Here is a 19,824-nt window from a genome sequence, read left to right as displayed (position 1 = left end):
TTCAGAACTGTTTGATACCAGATGATACGTTACATTCGAATCCATATTTCTTAATTTTTTTTTAATTTTACGTATATAGCTTATTTGAGTGCAAAGCCTGAGGACAGACACCTAGGAAACACAGACTCCAAATGAATGAGGTCAGTGTTACAAGTTAGAAAGGTTAAGGTATTAGTTATACAGACAGAGACAGAAAAGTTTTAGCAGGATTATTTTTTCCGTACAAGACCAGTTACGATGATTTGATTGGACCACTTGGTCTTCCTAATTATTTAGAAGTTGCAGCTGCATGCCAAGTGACTCAGTCTACATTGCCACCTTCCTCTCAAGGCTCAGAATAATTTAAAGTTCCAACAATTTTAAATCTGAATTATTTAACTTCACATAACTGAGCCACATCCTCCTGTACACACTACTTTAATCATCTCTAGAATTACTTATAATACCTATTAAATGTAAATGTTATATAAATAGTTGAATTATTTTTAATTGTTGTATTGGTTTTTTAATTTGATTTTATTCTAATTTGGATTCAGGGGGTACATGTACAGGTTTGTTACATGCAATCCACACTTCATTATTGACCATTGAATATGTTATGTGTTAGACTTGACTAAGAGGTGTGGCAGTATTCTGTCAAGGAAATTAAGAATCTGTAAATTCGGGATTTATATATTTTAAGTAATTATGCCTAAGAAACTCTAAGTTGCAGACATATTGTTTTAGCACTTTAAATTCATGCAACCCACTGTTTCTGGTTTATATATAATTTTTCTCTGTATTTTGCCCCAAAAGATACACCTCTTTATACCACAAAACTTGTTTATCTCATCTGATATCAATTTAATCGTGATTTTTAAGTGATAAAAAAGGTAAATTCATTTTTTGCAGAACAAGGATGAGTCAGAAACTTAAATTAGGCAGTAAATCAAAATTAGTTCTGTTACCAGTGATTCTCATAATCTTTAAATCCTTTTGTATTTCTTTATTTTTTTTATAATTTTCGCACATATTCCCCTTTTTTGTTAAAGAACAAATAGTTGTTTACTATGCAGATTATGCAAAAAAGCTTCAGCTAAATACTACTTCATGAGGAAGGCTATGGACCCAGGAGGCATACTAAGTTATCAGAAACATTGATATTTACATAGGCAGTTCATATAAAAGTACAAAAAAGTAGGAGCAAAAAAAAGTGTTTAAGAAAGTCTTCTGAAAGAAAAAAGAAAGATTCATAATGTCAGTTTTCCCTTTTCAAGCTGTGCTACAAGGCCTAAATTCATATTTTCTTCATGTTCCTTTCAGGAAGATGAATAAGCTATGCAAAACAAAGTAAAGCAATATTTAAATTATATAGAAAGGCTTAGGTTTAAAAATAATTTGACAACGAGATAAGCAGGAATGTCCAATTAAACAAACCCTTGGGCAAATTGCTATTTCTTTTACCAATTTTTTTTTCATAATCTATAGAAAAAAATTATTGGCCAGTGACTCTTAGTCTACTTTAATTAAAAAAGCAATATTTATTAACAACAGTCCATAGCTAACAACTTTAATGCTCCTATCAAACCCAGGCAAGAAATTATTAAATTCATAAATGTGCTTTCATTGCATTTTAATGGAAATGAAATTAGACCTGTCTTATCAGAGGTGGGACTAAACACTAAAAGAAGCAGAAGTACTGCCAAATAGTCAATTTACATAAATAAATTTGCCTCCTTTACAAATCAGGAAGTCTTTTCATGAGAGCTTGAAAAGTAACATCGCTCCCAAGCTGACTGAATTGATGGACTAGTGGTGAGTCTGATAAGATTTAACCAAAACCTTTTCTCATTTTTCTTCACTCTAGGTAAATTTTAAGCTTCACTTTTCCTGTGATACCTATCTAAATGCTAATACTGCACATCTTTTCCACACTATTATTGCATTCCTAGGGAAGAAGTATATATCCTAAAGACAGCAATTCTGTTCAGTCTGAAATAATAAATATTCTGAAATGCCTAATTCTGAATAAGTCATTTACGAAATCTACAAAATGATGGTTGCAAAGCTTGCTTTTAAAGAATTTTACTAAATTTTGTTGAAAGGTTCTATATAAAATGATTAGATGATGTACCAAATCGTATTGTCCAGGAATGTACATTAAGGCAACCTCTGTCTTTTTTTGTAGAAATACTAACCCTTACTGAATCATAAAACAAATTGTTCTTCAAGTTAGAATAAATTTTTGAAGTCACGTAGGTAAAATTATCACTATATTAAAAATAAATAACTTTCTTCTATAGCATATAACAAGAGGCCATTTATTGTCCACTAGAAAGCCTTTAGTAACAGAGCATCCTTGCGTACTGTTGGCTTTTGACCAGGTGGCCACAATTTTAAATTGCTTACCTTCTGCTTTGTCTTGACCAAACTTTAGTCAGGCTTCTATTTTCCTTACAGCCTCCTGAACTCTGCTTGCTCTCAGCCTGAGAAAACTCTAAAAGGCTGAAAATATTACCTTAATCAGATTATCCCGAGAGCAGTTGACCACAGTAGAACACATTCCCTGTCAGACCCCTCTGATTATTTTCTCTCATTTGCCTGACTTCCCCATAATTATTGCTTACCCCTCTCTACAAAAGAAAATCCTTTTCTATTTGCTTTTGGGACACTTGCAGATTTCTAACATCAGAGTATTCTTCCTATCGCAATAGTCTTTCTTCTGAATAAAGCTTCTTCTTGTCTAAGTCCAGATTTCTCTTTATTTGACAATCCCATTTAAAAATACGTGAAAGCCCAAAACTTGGCACATTAGATAATATGCCTTTGAACTCATTTTCTTACCCTGTGCTTTTTCTAATTTCTTTCTGCCTTCCCCCTCCATTTTCCCTTCCATTATACAAAGTCATGGACTTAAACTCTAATATTCTTATAGCTATACAGTTCTAACAAACTGGTTCCCTGGATTAACTACATGGCTATTGGTGACATTTTCCACCTGAAATATTACTTTTCACATTTCAACCATTATGTGCACTTATAATACCACATACTTCCTAAAGTATGTTTCAATAAGCAGCACTGCTCTGCTGAGTAGCCACTAATATGTATTCACCAGTAAATGCTCACATGATTTAACATGAAATTTAAGTTTTTCCACAGTGATACAGAAGTTTAGTTCACCATGTGACTTAAATTTTGTGGTTTTAGAAACATTTTGAAACCCTTTAAGTGTGTGTATATGGAGATATAAAATTGTTCAAGAACAAGCCAAGCATGATTCAGTTGGCTTGAATCTACCAAGACAATAAGTTAAACTACATCTCTGCCATGTAGGTAAACTAGAAATGATGATTACAGCTTAAATGCAGTGCCATAAAGACATTTTTTTGTAGCTATGACTACAGAAAGAAGCTTACTGTTAAATATCATTAAATAATTATGTTTTTCCTTCCTACTACTTATCCGGCTCCCCACTAGGCACTATAGGGAAGCAAAAGAGAATTATTCAAACTCCATCTTAAACTTTCACACAATATACATCATCTCAGAGTTAGAAAAATGTCAGAAAAGTTCCTAATATAAAATATAAAAAATAAATATTATAAAGCTAATTTTAGAAGATCTGCTTTGGACGATGATGATATAGCTGGGATTAGATCAACCTTACTTCTAAGAACCAATGGAAAAGCTGAATAAAGTACTTAAGGTAGTTTTTTAAAAATATAGAATTCTGTATTTTGATTGCAATGGTATTTTCATGCATATACATACTGGACACAATGGCATAAGAACTATGCACACTTATTTTACCAACATTCATATCCTGATTTGGTTTTGTCATTTAACTATTTAAAATGTGAATATTGCAGAAAATTGGGTGAAGGGCATACTGTACCTCTCTGTACTATTTTGATAATGTCCTGTGAAACCATACGTATTTCAAAAAGAAATGGTGTTTTGAAAAAAATCTTTTTGAAGGCATCTGAAAGTTATAAATAAAGTTAGAATTTGAAGGATCAAAATCCCAGAGAAAATGGAAACACAAAGAAATGAGTCCAACATTTGGCACTATTATTCCTCCATAGGCATTTGTAAGTTCACAAGTGATGGCCAGAAAGCTAAGAATTTGAGCATAGCTGTCAGCATTCTTATGATGCAAAGGAGACAGAAATTGGATTTTAGGACTAGTCAAGATATTTGGCCTTGGTAAAATAATCTACTTTGCAGGTGTGTAATCTACAGTATTGTAGGAATGCACCAAAGATGGACCAGCCATCTGAAAGACTGAAATTAAGCCTCTAACAAGCGCAAACTGTGTCTGAATTAAAGGCATCTCCCCCTAGATTATAAGCCATATGCAAAAGCTTAAGTTATCTTTATATTTTATCACACATAATAACTTGCACTGAATGTAAAAAATTAACCGGCATACTAGGACTCAAGATCAAATGATCTAAAATCCAGAAAAAAATATGCACAATACAAAGATATCCACAAAGAAGCCAAATAATGAAGCTGTCAGAATTAGCCTTTAAAATAATGACAAGCTATGTAATACTAAGGGAAGATTATTTAAAAACTATATAAGGAAAATGATTAGCATCTCCCAGAAGACAAAAAGGAAGATGTGCAAAAGTGAAATGACATTGCTTGTTCTTGATTATGATGTGTCAATGTCAACAAGCTGTTATGTCTCTCTTATCTCTTAGTTTATGCATAAATTTAATGCAACTCTAATAAAATGCCAGGAAGATATTTTTTTCTCCAAGTATTTGTGGAGTTCACGTGAAAAAATAATACGCATGAACACTTAGGACAACTTATAAAAATAAGAGCAATAGGAAAGGAATAGTGCCACCAGATTTTAAAACATACTATAAAGTTTCTACAATTGAAACCATGTTAAACTGGTAAAGAAATAACAGTGAGACCAGTGGAATATAATAGAAAATACAACAGCTAAGAACATAGTAAAATTTACTACACAATAAAGGTAGTAATTTCAAATCACAGAGACAAATATGGACATTTTATCAAAACATGTTGGAACAACTGAACAGTCATTTAGAAAATGATAAAAATGGATTCACACTTTTCCCGTCACAGAAAAAAAAAATCCAGATGAATTAGAATTCTGAGTGTAAAATATAAATGTAGCCATACATGTTTCACAGGTTCCTTAGGGTGTTGCTTCACCAGCCAGCAACCTCTGTGGCCAGTGGCGCCTTTGCCCAAGTTTTGTTTGGGCCCACTGAGCCTATTCCGCCCACTGGGCCTGACAGGCTGCACTCCGTTTTCGCTCCTGACCGGATCCCATGCCTGCCAAGGTTGAGCCAAGCGCAGAGCGGGGAGGGTTGCGTGAACAAGCAAAGGCGGGGTCCGGCCACTGCGCACAGCCAGGCAAGCTGGCTGTGGTGGGGTGGGCAGCTCCAGGCACAGGCACTGGCACAGGCACAGGTTCCCTGCAAGGCTGTAGCTGGACCAAGCATATTGCAAGTGGCTTCTGCCTCAGGCACTGGGGAACGCGGTGGCACCTGGAAGCTTGGAGATGCCAGGAACTGCAGAGCCCCAAAGAGGGTTTCACAGCCCTGGCTCAGGGAGCTCCTAGGTTTGCAATTCCCAAAGGACTGCAGCTCTTCTCTACTTTTCTCCTTCTCGTCAACCACAATGTGGCCAGCGGTGTTGGGGTGGGGGTTACAGTCCTGCTTGTGTTACAGCTCTTTTAGTCATGCCATTTTTCTGGTCCCAAGTTCTTGTCCCATATCCAGGAAAAATGAGGTATGCAGAAAACTGGAGGGTTAGCAAGGTGAAGCCATGCTTTATTGAGTGGCAGTACAGCTCTCAGGAGACCCAAAGTGGGTATCCCCTTTCCACGGGCAGGTAGTCCCAACATCTGTGTAACCCTCAGCTGAGAGGAGACCCACAGAGGGTAGCTCTTCTCCACAAGCAGGTCATCCCATCAAGTGCATAGTCTTCAGTGGAGAGGAGTTCCCAAATGGGTAGCTCCTATCTGCAGGCAAATTGCCGCAACATCTCTGCAGCCCTCATTGGAGAGGAGCTCTAGAATGGGTAACTCCTCTCTGCAGTCCAGTTGTCTTGTCATCTGTCCAATTCTGGGTGATTCCGGGGGTTTTTATGGGTTTCACAGGGGAGGAAGAGTGGGCTGACTGGTCTACAGGTGGCCATGGGCGGGCCCAGAAAAAGCACCATAAGTTCTCACTCTGGTCTATGCAACTGGCAGCCCAGGCCCCAGGCTTCAGGCCCTCCCTGGCTTGAAGGTGGGGTTTCTCCAGGGACGTGCCCCTTTCCGCCCAGGATCCTGTCTGTCTTCTGCTGCCATTCATGGTGCCCAGGCTGTTCATGCCAAGAGGTGCCTGCAGGTCCACACCGAGCCGTCCTTAGCCCCCTCTTGACTTCCCTCCCATGTTCATCAGTGCCCAAATTATGCAGTGGAGCCGAGGCGGCAAGGGGCTGGCATGTCAGTGCTGCCTTGAGTGTGTGCACATCCAGCCGGGTCGTGACAGAGCCTGAGCTCGGCCACAACTTTGCTCCAAACTCAGAGTGGACGCTGGGAGTGGAGAGAGGCCAGGCAGCAGGAGGAGGCACTTCTGAGCCTGTGGGGGCAGGGGGATTTCCTGGGCCCCCAAGACCACAGGGATGCCTGGGTCTGCAGTCGTGGCTGGGCAGCTGCAGTTGCAACCCGGAGCACAGAACTCATGTCCCACCCACTTGGAAGGGGATGGGGCTCCCGTCTGTTCCCAGCTCCTGCCAGCTCCGCGGAGTTAGCAGTCCCAGTCGTGCACACCCCACTGCAGCTAGCACCTTTGCGGCAGCCACTCTAGATAACCGCTGCTGCCATCAAATGCACTAGAAGAAAATGTGGGGTAATTTGTAATCTGGCTCTAAAAAACAATGTTTTCTAATAATGATCCAAAATTGCAACACAATAAAAGAAAACATCGAAAATTTTAACTCTAAAATAAAAAATGAATTCATTTAGCAAACCTTTCCATAGCAAAAATAATAGCAATGCCAACTGTAAGCAATGTCAATAAAAAGACAAACTAGAATACATTTGTAATACATGATCAAGGAAAGTCACATTATGAAAAGAAAAATTAAGAAAAGACCAAAAATTGATAGAAAATGGGCAAGAATCATTAATAGATAAATCTCGGATATATTATAAAATCATCTGAAGCATATAAATTATTAAACATTACTAAAAATAAGATAGATAAAAATTAAGAAATGTAATTTCTCACCTTCAGGTTTGTTAAATATCCAAACTCTTGATAACACAAGCTGTTGGGGAGGCTACAGGGAAACAGGCATTCTTACACATTGCTAATGGGAAAGCAACATGGTACAAATCCTATGGAAGGAAAGGTACCAATAGTAACCCAAAACTACTTATATATTTAACTTTTGACCAAACAATATCACTTTAGGAATTCACCCCCAAGATACACCACCAACAGCAAGAAAATACATATTTGTGCCTTCATGCATTGGGATATTATGTGTTATATAACAAATTATTGAATACCATGTAAACGCCCATACACAGAAAAATTGCTTAAATCAGCGATGCAAAACTAACCTACCTACAGCTCTCAGGAGACCTGAAGTGGTAGCTCCTTTCCACAGGCAGCTCATCCAGGCGTGTGTGCAGCCCTCAGCAGAGAGGAGACCCAGAGTGAGTAGTTCCCGGGCTATACTATGTATGTTGGTGCAAAAGTAATTGCAGTTGTTGCCATTAAAAGTAATTGCAAAAACTGCAATAACTTTTGCATCAACCTAATATATATACACAATGGATTACTATGCAGGAAGTAATAAAGGGTATCTCTATCACCTGTTATGGATTATCAGGAAAAATTTTAAGGGAAAAGCTCACGTATATATAACTTACGTAGTTTTTAAAAATAAACATAAGGATAACCAGAATCCAGTGAAATTGATTAACCACGGGCAAGAAGTGACAATAATATGGGAAGAAGAGAAGATTGAGTGGCAATTCTCTGTATATACCACTTTATATAATTGTGAAAACTGGAAGCATATTGAATTAATACATAATCAAAAATAAAATTCAATCGACAAACATTTTGGAAAACTCTAAAACTAAATTAAAATATAAAATATATATGTAATGGTATGTCAAATGCATAGAATAAAGACACAAGGGGAAGATGAATACAAGCAAATTTTAGACGCACACGTTCAGGTTAAAAATGAAAAGAACTGGAAAGAAATCTACTTCATTTAGTAGGTTTGCTTATGGTCGTGGTATGGATGAAACTATTCTGTATCTATTATCTTTGGTGTCCCATAGAAGAAAATATATTCCTTTGGGAGAGGGAGGCAAGATTATGATTGTGAAAGGAAGTAGATATGAATATGTAAGCAGAGAGGATAAAGAAGACCATGTGATTTTAAATGTTGGATTAAAATTAGAAAATGTTAGCTCATACTGGCTAAATCTGGTACAATAAAATATGAAAAATGTCAGTAACAGATTATAATGCAATTGAAAAGAATAATTTATGAATCCACACATTAAGAAATGTAAATAAAAATGGACAATGAGAAGGGGAAAGGAGACAGAGAGGCACAGAGGCAGAAATAGAAAGGAGGAAAGAAGGTAGAGAAAGAAAGAAAATGAGAGGAGGAAAAGCTTTTATTTACTATGTAAAACTTATACATGTACAACAAATGATAACTAAAATATCACTATTTTGCTACTGTCATGGTAATAATTGATTAAGGCAAGAATCATCAATGGATGAAAATACCATTGGGTGGAACTTGTTTGTTACCAAGATATTTATGCAGTTCTCATTTGTCTCTGAATAAATTACTTATTGATTAAAAAGGGGTAACTTCATAGTATATAAATATGAAAGGCATCACCTTAATCAAGCAATCCAAGTTAACATCACCAATGATCAGACAGCTTAACATTATGTGCTTCTTGATGTGATTCAGTGAAAAAAATAGCATCATTCATATATTTTTTCTAACACATTTTGAAACGACAAATGAGAATACAATCAGACAAGCATTGAGGGACAATTTACAAAACAACTGACCTATATTCTTTAAAAAATCAATGTTTTAAAAACAAAAACTGAGGTGCTTCTTCAGATTCAAGTAGCCTAAAGACATGTAAATGCAACGTTTAATTCTGGATTAGATCCTGAATTGAATAAATTAAATTCTAAAAATCATATTATTCAGGCAAATGGAGAAATTAGGTAAGAAGTGTATATTAGATAATAGTGCCATAACAGTGTTAACTGCTCTCACTTGATAATTGTACTGTATATATGTCAAAGAATATCCTTGCTCCAGGATATACATGGTAAAATATTTTGGGGTTGAATTAGTTTACTATGACTGCTGTAAGATATTATTAAAGTAGTCCCCTCTTCTCCATGAAGTATATGTTCCAAGACAGCCAGTGGATGCTCAAAACTGCAGATAGTATCAAATATTATATATACAATGTTTTCTCTTATACATACATACCTCTAATAAAGTTTAATTTATAAATTCAGCACAGTGAGAGATTAACAACTATAATAATAAAATTAAACAGTTATAATACGCCAACCTTACTACCCTTGCATTTGGGGGGCATTGTTAAGTAAAATAAGGGTTACTTGAAAACAAGCACTGCAATATTGCCACAGTCAATCTGATAAATGAGTTGGCTATTAAATGACTGAAGGGTGGGTAGCTTATACACTATAGATACACTAGACAAATGGATGATTCCAGTGCAGCATATAGTGGGATGTTGAGATTTCATAACAGTACTCAGTATGACATTCAATTTAAAACTTACGAGTTTTTTATTTCTGTAATTTCCCATCTAATATTTTCAAGCCACAATTGAGTGCAAGAGGTAAGTGACCCCACAGAATATGAAACCAGAGGCAAGGAGGACTACTGTACAAGTATGATGGCAGCTTAAAACAATGCACATTTATTATCTCAGTTTTGGAGGCCAGATGCCTGAAATCAAAATGTCAGCAGGACCATGATCCTCCTGGTGTCCCTATGAGAGACTTCTTCCTTGTCTCTTCCAGCTACTGGTGTATCCTGGCGTCCTTTGGTTTGTTGCAGCATAATTACAGTCTCTACCTCTACTGCACGTGGTTTCCTTCTGCATTTTCGTACTTTCTCCTTTTCTGTTTCTTATAAGCACATCCTTCATTGACTTTAAGGGCCCACCCTGACCAAAGATAAACTCATTTCAAGCTCCTTACCTTAATTGTATCGGCAAGTAACTAACTCCAAATAAAGTCATCATTCTGAGGTTCTAGGTGAATATATATTTTGGAGATCCACTATTCAATCCACTATAGAGGGTTATACACATAACACACTCTTAAAAGGTTCAGCAAAATAAATAATAATAATTGAACACACACACACAGACACACATAAACAGCACCAAAGCAAATGTGGCCAAATGTAAATTGTTGATGGATTTATGTGAAGGTTATAAGAACATTCCGTGTAATCAACTTGCATTTGTTCTATATTTTGAGTTTTTGTAATACAATATTAATTAAATAACTGACATACCATGTTCAAAAATATAAGAAAAATGTGACAAAATTGAACATATGTTTTCAATTTATAAGAACACATAGAAACTATAGAACTAGAGAAGAATACAACTGAAGTTAACTCAATGGATGTGGAAAATGGCATGTTAAACACAGCTGAAGTGAGGACCATTAAACCTGATAGGTGAAAAAATATATGCAGTGACAAAGAGGAAAAAAACAGGTGGAACATGTAGAAAAGAGTATAGGAGAAACAGGGGATGTCTTCTTGACATATATTTAATTGACAACCTACAAAGCTATGTGAGAAATAATAGGGAGGAAGCAATATTTGAGTAAATGATACTCAAAAATCTTTCTCAATAAACCAAAAACAGAAAGCATAAATCAAGAGAATTATGAAAACCCGAAGGTGGAGCAAGATGGCCGAATAGGAACAGCTCCAGTCTCCAACTCCCAGCGCGAGCGACACAGAAGACCGATGATTTCTGCATTTTCTTTTTTTTTTTTTTTTTTGAGACGGAGTCTCGCTCTGTCACCCAGGCTGGAGTGCAGTGGCCGGATCTCAGCTCACTGCAAGCTCCGCCTCCCGGGTTCATGCCATTCTCCTGCCTCAGCCTCCCCAGTAGCTGGGACTACAGGCGCCTGCCACCTCGCCCGGCTAAGTTTTTGTATTTTTAGTAGAGACGGGGTTTCACTGTGTTACCCAGGATGGTCTCGATCTCCTGACCTCGTGATCCGCCCATCTCGGCCTCCCAAAGTGCTGGGATTACAGGCTTGAGCCACCGCGCCCGGCGTGATTTCTGCATTTTCAACTGAGGTACTGGGTTCATCTCACTGTGGAGTGCCGGACGATCGGTGTTGGTCAGCTGCTGCAGCCCGACCAGCGAGAGCTGAAGCAGGGCGAGGCATTGCCTCACCTGGGAAGTGCAAGGGGGAAGGGAATCCCTTTTCCTAGCCAGGGGAACTGAGACACACAACACCTGGAAAATCAGGTAACTCCCACCCCAATACTGCACTTTAAGCAAACAGGCACACCAGGAGATCATATCCCACCCCTGGCCGGGAGGGTCCCACACCCACGGAGCCTCCCTCATTGCTAGCACAGCAGTCTGTGATCTACCGGCAAGGCAGCAGCAAGGCTGGGGGAGGGGCGCCTGCCATTGCTGAGGCTTAAGTAGGTAAACAAAGCTGCTGGGAAGCTCGAACTGGGTGGAGCTCACAGCAGCTCAAGGAAACCTGCCTGTCTCTGTAGACTCCACCTCTGGGGACAGGGCACAGTAAACAACAACGAAAGCAGCAGAAACCTCTGCAGACGCAAACGACTCTGTCTGACAGCTTTGAAGAGAGCAGTGGATCTCCCAACACGGAGGTTGAGATCTGAGAAGGGACAGACTGCCTGCTCAAGTGGGTCCCTGACCCCTGAGTAGCCTAACTGGGAGACATCCCCCACTAGGGGCAATCTGACACCCCACACCTCACAGGGTGGAGTACACCCCTGAGAGGAAGCTTCCAAAGCAAGAATCAGACAGGTACACTCGCTGTTCAGAAATATTCTATCTTCTGCAGCCTCTGCTGCTGATACCCAGGCAAACAGGGTCTGGAGTGGACCTCAAGCAATCTCCAACAGACCTACAGCTGAGGGTCCTGACTGTTAGAAGGAAAACCATCAAACAGGAAGGACACCTACACCAAAACCCCATCAGTACATCACCATCATCAAAGACCAGAGGCAGATAAAACCACAAAGATGGGGAAAAAGCAGGGCAGAAAAGCTGGAAATTCAAAAAATAAGAGCGCATCTCCCCCGGCAAAGGAGCGCAGCTCATCGCCAGCAACGGATCAAAGCTGGACGGAGAATGACTTTGACGAGATGAGAGAAGAAGGCTTCAGTCCATCAAATTTCTCAGAGCTAAAGGAGGAATTACGTACCCAGCGCAAAGAAACTAAAAATCTTGAAAAAAAAGTGGAAGAATTGATGGCTAGAGTAATTAATGCAGAGAAGGTCCTAAACAAAATGAAAGAGATGAAAACCATGACATGAGAAATACGTGACAAATGCACAAGCTTCAGTAACCGACTCGATCAACTGGAAGAAAGAGTATCTGCGATTGAAGATCAAATGAATGAAATGAAGTGAGAAGAGAAACCAAAAGAAAAAAGAAGAAAAAGAAATGAACAAAGCCTGCAAGAAGTATGGGATTATGTAAAAAGACCAAATCTACGTCTGATTGGGGTGCCTAAAAGTGAGGGGGAAAATGGAACCAAATTGGAAAACACTCTTCAGGATATCATCCAGGAGAACTTCCCCAACCTAGTAGGGCAGGCCAACATTCAAATCCAGGAAATACAGAGAACGCCACAAAGATACTCCTCGAGAAGAGCAACTCCAAGACACATAATTGCCAGATTCACCAAAGTTGAAATGAAGGAAAAAATCTTAAGGGCAGCCAGAGAGAAAGGTCGGGTTACCCACAAGGGAAGCCCATCAGACTAACAGCAGATCTCTCGGCAGAAACTCTACAAGCCAGAAGAGAGTGGGGGCCAATATTCAACATTCTTAAAGAAAAGAATTTTCAACCCAGAATTTCATATCCAGCCAAACTAAGTTTCATAAGTGAAGGAGAAATAAAATCCTTTACAGATAAGCAAATGCTTAGAGATTTTGTCACCACTAAGCCTGCCTTACAAGAGACCCTGAAGGAAGCACTAAACATGGAAAGGAACAACCAGTACCAGCCATTGCAAAAACATGCCAAAATGTAAAGACCATCGAGGCTACGAAGAAACTGCATGAACTAACGAGCAAAATAACCAGTTAATATCATAATGGCAGCATCAAGTTCACACATAACAATATTAACCTTAAATGTAAATGGACTAAATGCTCCAATTAAAAGACACAGACTGGCAAACTGGATAAAGAGTCAAGACCCATCAGTCTGCTGTATTCAGGAGACCCATCTCACACGCAGAGACATACATAGGCTCAAAATAAAGGGATGGAGGAAGATTTACCAAGCAAATGGAGAACAAAAAAAAAGCGGGGGTTGCAATACTAGTCTCTGATAAAACAGACTTTAAACCATCAAAGATCAAAAGAGACAAAGAAGGCCATTACATAATGGTAAAGGGATCAATTCAACAGGAAGAGCTAACTATCCTAAATATATATGCACCCAATACAGGAGCACCCAGATTCATAAAGCAAGTCCTTAGAGACTTACAAAGAGACTTAGACTCCCATACAATAGTAATGGGAGACTTCAACACTCCACTGTCAACATTAGACAGATCAACGAGACAGAAAGTTAACAAGGATATCCAGGAATTGAACTCATCTCTGCAGCAAGCAGACCTAATAGACATCTATAGAACTCTCCACCCCAAATCAACAGAATATACATTCTTCTCAGCACCATATCGTACTTACTCCAAAATCGACCACGTAATTGGAAGTAAAGCACTCCTCAGCAAATGTACAAGAACAGAAATTATAACAAACTGTCTCTCAGACCACAGTGCAATCAAACTACAACTCAGGACTAAGAAAATCAAAACCACTCAACTACATGGAAACTGAACAACCTGCTCCTGAATGACTACTGGGTACATAAGGAAATGAAGGCAGAAATAAAGATGTTCTTTGAAACCAATGAGAACAAACATACAACATACCAGAATCTCTGGGACACATTTAAAGCAGTGTGGAGAGGGAAATTTCTAGCACTAAATGCCCACAAGAGAAAGCAGGAAAGATCTAAAATTGACACTCTAACATCGCAATTAAAAGAACTAGAGAAGCAAGAGCAAACACATTCGAAAGTTAGCAGAAGGCAAGAAATAACTAAGATCAGAGCAGAACTGAAGGAGATAGAGAAACAAAAAACTCTCCAAAATCAATGAATCCAGGAGTTGGTTTTTTGAAAAGATCAACAAAATTGACAGACCACTAGCAAGACTAATAAAGAAGAAAAGAGAGAGGAATCAAATCGACGCAATTAAAAATGATAAAGGGGATATCACCACCGACCCCACAGAAATACAAACTACCATCAGAGAATACTATAAACACCTCTATGCAAATAAACTGGAAAATCTAGAAGAAATGGATAATTTCCTGGACACTTACACTCTTCCAAGACTAAACCAGGAAGAAGTTGAATCCCTGAATAGACCAATAGCAGGCTCTGAAATTGAGGCAATAATTAATAGCCTACCAAACAAAAAATGTCCAGGACCAGATGGATTCACAGCTGAATTCTACCAGAGGTACAAGGAGGAGTTAGTACCATTCCTTCTGAAACTATTCCAATCAATAGAAAAAGAGGGAATCCTCCCTAACTCATTTTATGAGGCCAACATCATCCTGATACCAAAGCCTGGCAGAGACACAACAAAAAAAGAGAATTTTAGACCAATATCCCTGATGAACATCGATGCAAAAAATCCTCAATAAAATACTGTCAAACCGGATTCAGCAACACATCAAAAAGCTTATCCACCATGATCAAGTGGGCTTCATCCCTGGGATGCAAGGCTGGTTCAACATTCGCAAATCAATAAACATAATCCAGCATATAAACAGAACCAAAGACAAGAACCACATGATTATCTCAATAGATGCAGAGAAGGCTTTTGACAAAATTCAACAGCCCTTCATGCTAAAAACACTCAATAAATTCGGTATTGATGGAACGTACTTCAAAATAATAAGAGCTATTTATGACAAACCCACAGCCAATATCATAATGAATGGGCAAAAACTGGAAAAATTCCCTTTGAAAACTGGCACAAGACAGGGATGCCCTCTCTCACCACTCCTATTCAACATAGTGTTGGAAGTTCTGGCTAGGGCAATGAGGCAAGAGAAAGAAATCAAGGGTATTCAGTTAGGAAAAGAAGAAGTCAAATTGTCCCTGTTTGCAGATGACATGATTGTATATTTAGAAAACCCCATTGTCTTAGCCCAAAATCTCCTTAAGCTGATAAGCAACTTCAGCAAAGTCTCAGAATACAAAATTAATGTGCAAAAATCACAAGCATTCTTATACACCAGTAACAGACAAACAGAAAGCCAAATCAGGAATGAACTTCCATTCACAATTGCTTCAAAGAGAATAAAATACCTAGGAATCCAACTTACAAGGGATGTCAAGGACCTCTTCAAGGAGAACTACAAACCACTGCTCAGTGAAATCAAAGAGGACACAAACAAATGGAAGAACATACCATGCTCATGGATAGGAAGAATCAATATCGTGAAAATGGCCATACTGCCCAAGGTAATTTATAGATTCAATGCCATCCCCATCAAGCTACCAATGAGTTTCTTCACAGAATTGGAAAAAACTGCTTTAAAGTTCATATGGAACCAAAAAAGAGCCCGCATCCCCAAGACAATCCTAAGTCAAAAGAACAAAGCTGGAGGCATCACGCTACCTGACTTCAAACTATACTACAAGGCTACAGTAACCAAATCAGCATGGTACTGGTACCAAAACAGAGATATAGACCAATGGAACAGAACAGAGTCCTCAGAAATAATACCACACATCTACAGCCATCTGATCTTTGACAAACCTGAGAGAAACAAGAAATGGGGAAAGGATTCCCTATTTAATAAATGGTGCTGGGAAAATTGGCTAGCCATAAGTAGAAAGCTGAAACTGGATCCTTTCCTTACTCCTTATACGAAAATTAATTCAAGATGGATTAGAGACTTAAATGTTAGACCTAATACCATAAAAATCCTAGAGGAAAACCTAGGTAGTACCATTCAGGACATAGGCATGGGCAAAGACTTCATGTCTAAAACACCAAAAGCAACGGCAGCAAAAGCCAAAATTGACAAATGGGATCTCATTAAACTAAAGAGCTTCTGCACAGCAAAAGAAACTACCATCAGAGTGAACAGGCAACCTACAGAATGGGAGAAAATTTTTGCAATCTACTCATCTGACAAAGGGCTAATATCCAGAACCTACAAAGAACTCAAACAAATTTACAAGAAAAAAACAAACAACCCCATCAAAAAGTGGGCAAAGGATATGAACAGACATTTCTCAAAAGAAGACATTCATACAGCCAACAGACACATGAAAAAATGCTCATCATCACTGGCCATCAGAGAAATGCAAATCAAAACCACAATGAGATACCATCTCACACCAGTTAGAATGGCAATCATTAAAAAGTCAGGAAGCAACAGGTGCTGGAGAGGATGTGGAGAAATAGGAACACTTTTACACTGTTGGTGGGATTGTAAACTAGTTCAACCATTATGGAAAACAGTATGGCGATTCCTCAAGGATCTAGAACTAGATGTACCATACGACCCAGCCATCCCATTACTGGGTATATACCCAAAGGATTATAAATTATGCTGCTACAAAGACACATGCACACGTATGTTTATTGCAGCAGTATTCACAATAGCAAAGACTTGAAATCAACCCAAATGTCCATCAGTGACAGATTGGATTAAGAAAATGTGGCACATATACACCATGGAATACTATGCAGCCATCAAAAAGGATGAGTTTGTGTCCCTTGTAGGGACATGGATGCAGCTGGAAACCATCATTCTTAGCAAACTATCACAAGAACAGAAAACCAAACACCGCATGTTCTCACTCATAGGTGGGAACTGAACAATGAGATCACTTGGACTCGGGAAGGGGAACATCACACACCGGGGCCTATCATGGGGAGGGGGGAGGGGGAGGGATTGCATTGGGAGTTATACCTGATGTAAATGACGAGTTGATGGGTGCAGCACACCAACATGGCACAAGTATACATATGTAACAAACCTGCACATTATGCACATGTACCCTACAACTTAAAGTATAATAATAATAAATAAATTTAAAAAAAAGACAATTATGAACCCAAAATAGAATAAGTGCAAGGAAATTCAGATCTCAGAAGATCACAGTAAAACTTCTAAAACAGAAACAATCTGGGATAAAAAGGCACAATCAGAAAAATAGTAATAATATGGCCAGGCACAGTGGCACATACCTGTAATCCCAGCATTTTGGGAGACCCAGGTGGGTGAATCTCTTGAGGTCAGGAGGTCGAGACCAACCTGGCCAACATGGTACAACCCCATCTCTACTAAAGATACAAAAATTAGCCAAGCATTGTGGCACATGCCTGTAATCCCAGCTACTCAGGAGGCTGAGGCAGGGGAATCACTTGAACCCGGGAGGTTGAGGTTGCAGTGAGCTAAGATTGCGCCACTGCACTCCAGCCTGGGGGACAGAGAGAGACTTTATCTTTAACAAAGAAAAGAAAAGAAAAATAGTAATAATAAAACTGGCAGCTGTTCATTAAACAGAAATGAGAATAATGCCAAAATAATGCAAGGAGGAGTATTTTTTCAGCAAATGGTGATAGATGATCTGGCTGGCTTTATTTTTAAAAACTGAACCCAACCCAAGGCTTCACACCATACACAAATATTAAATTGAGAGGGATCATGGACAGAAATGTAAAAACTAAAAATATGAACATTGTACAAGAAAACAAAGGACAATACCATCATGATTTTGGGGTAGGCAATGATTTCTTAAACAGAATGCAAAGGTAGTAATCATAAAAGCAAAACTTGAAATACTGTATCTATAAAAGTTAAAACATTTCGCTCTTCAGAAGTCATTATTATAAAAACAAAAAGGCAGACCATAGACTTGGAGATAATATTTATAATACATAAATCTGACCAAGAAGTTGCATCCAGTATATATAAAAAAATTACTACAACTCAGTAATAAAAATACACACATTCTTCATTTAAAAATCCACAGTACATCTTATTAGAAACCTAGCAGAATAGATAATGATGGCCAATTAAAACATCAAAATGGCTCAGCCTCACTACTCATCTGGGAATTGCAAATTAAACCACAAAAGAGCACTTCACACAAGGACAGCAAAAGTTAAAATGAATGGCAATCCCAAGTATGAGTGAAATGCAATGTAGCTTGAAGTCACATACATTTCTGGTTTGAGTGTAAAACGTATAGACCACTTTGGAAAACAGATCTAGCAATTCTCATATAAGTTAAACATATGCCTAACATATCACCCAGCAATTCCACTCTTAGTTGTTTCTCCAAGAGAAATAAAAACATGGGTCTAAAGAAAGACTTAGACAAAAATTTCATACTTCTCTATTCACAGTAGCTAAAATCTGAAACGAACAGAAATGGCCATTAAGAAGATAATGTATGAACTGTATGCATTCATACACTAGAAGACTACTCATTAATGAAAATTACAAACTATTTGAACATTCAACATGGATGAATAACAAAAATATTTTATGTTAAGAAAGCCAGACACAAAAGACTACTTACTGCATGTTCCCATGCATATAAATGACTAAAATAGACAAAATTTAGCGCAGTGATACACAAAATGATGGTTACCCTGGACTTTCCCCTCCACTTTCCCACTTACCTCAGCACTGCTCCAGCTGCTCTGCATTAGCTCTGAGCTCTATGCCACTGCTAACCTAGCACCACCATCGTCTCCCTTCAGCCACCATCATGAGTATCTATCCAGATCTCATCAGCCAGGATGAGATTTACAAGAACCGGGAGATCACAGAAGGATGGTGCCTGGAGATGGAGGGGAAGATAGTCAGTAGGACAGAGGATAACATTGATGGCTCGCTTATTGGTAGAAACGCCTCTACTGAAGTCCCTGAGGGTAAAGAAACCCAAAGCACAGTTATCACTGGTGTTGATGTCATACACTATCACAGGAAACAAGCTTCAAAAAAGAAGCCTGTAAGAAGTACGTAATGTATTACATGAAATCGATCAAAGGCAAACATGAAGAACAGAGATCAGAAAGAGTAAAACCTTTCATGATAGGGGTTGCTGAACAAATCAAGCAAATCCTTGCTAATTTCAAAATTTACCAGTTCTTTACTGGTGAAAACAAGAATCTTGACAGCGTTGGTTGCTCTACTGGACTACCGTGAGGACACTTTTACCCTACATATGCTTGTCTTTAAGGATGATTTAGAAATGAAAAATTATTAACAAATTTGGCAATTACTTTGAATTTATCACCTGTCATCAAAACTACCTGCTTTTTGTCATCCACACAACAGCAGGACTTACGACAAATGGAACTGATGTCATCTTGAGCTCTTCATTTACGTTGACTGTGACTTACTTGGAGTGGAGGCATTGTTTTTAGGAAAAACATGTCATGTAGGTTGTCTAAAAATAAAATGCAT

General features: G+C 38.4%; 1 pseudogene; it reads left to right on the top strand.

Moving 5' to 3' along the window:
* The first annotated feature begins 19,123 nt into the window (after positions 1-19,123).
* On the top strand, positions 19,124-19,624 carry LOC102143142 (translationally-controlled tumor protein-like; annotated as a pseudogene).
* Positions 19,625-19,824: the final 200 nt, after the last annotated feature.

The sequence above is a fragment of the Macaca fascicularis genome, chromosome X (assembly GCF_037993035.2).
Source record: "Macaca fascicularis isolate 582-1 chromosome X, T2T-MFA8v1.1".
Classification (NCBI taxonomy): domain Eukaryota; kingdom Metazoa; phylum Chordata; class Mammalia; order Primates; family Cercopithecidae; genus Macaca; species Macaca fascicularis.
Note: the sequence above shows the minus strand (reverse complement) of the source record. Positions and strands in the feature narration are given on the sequence as shown.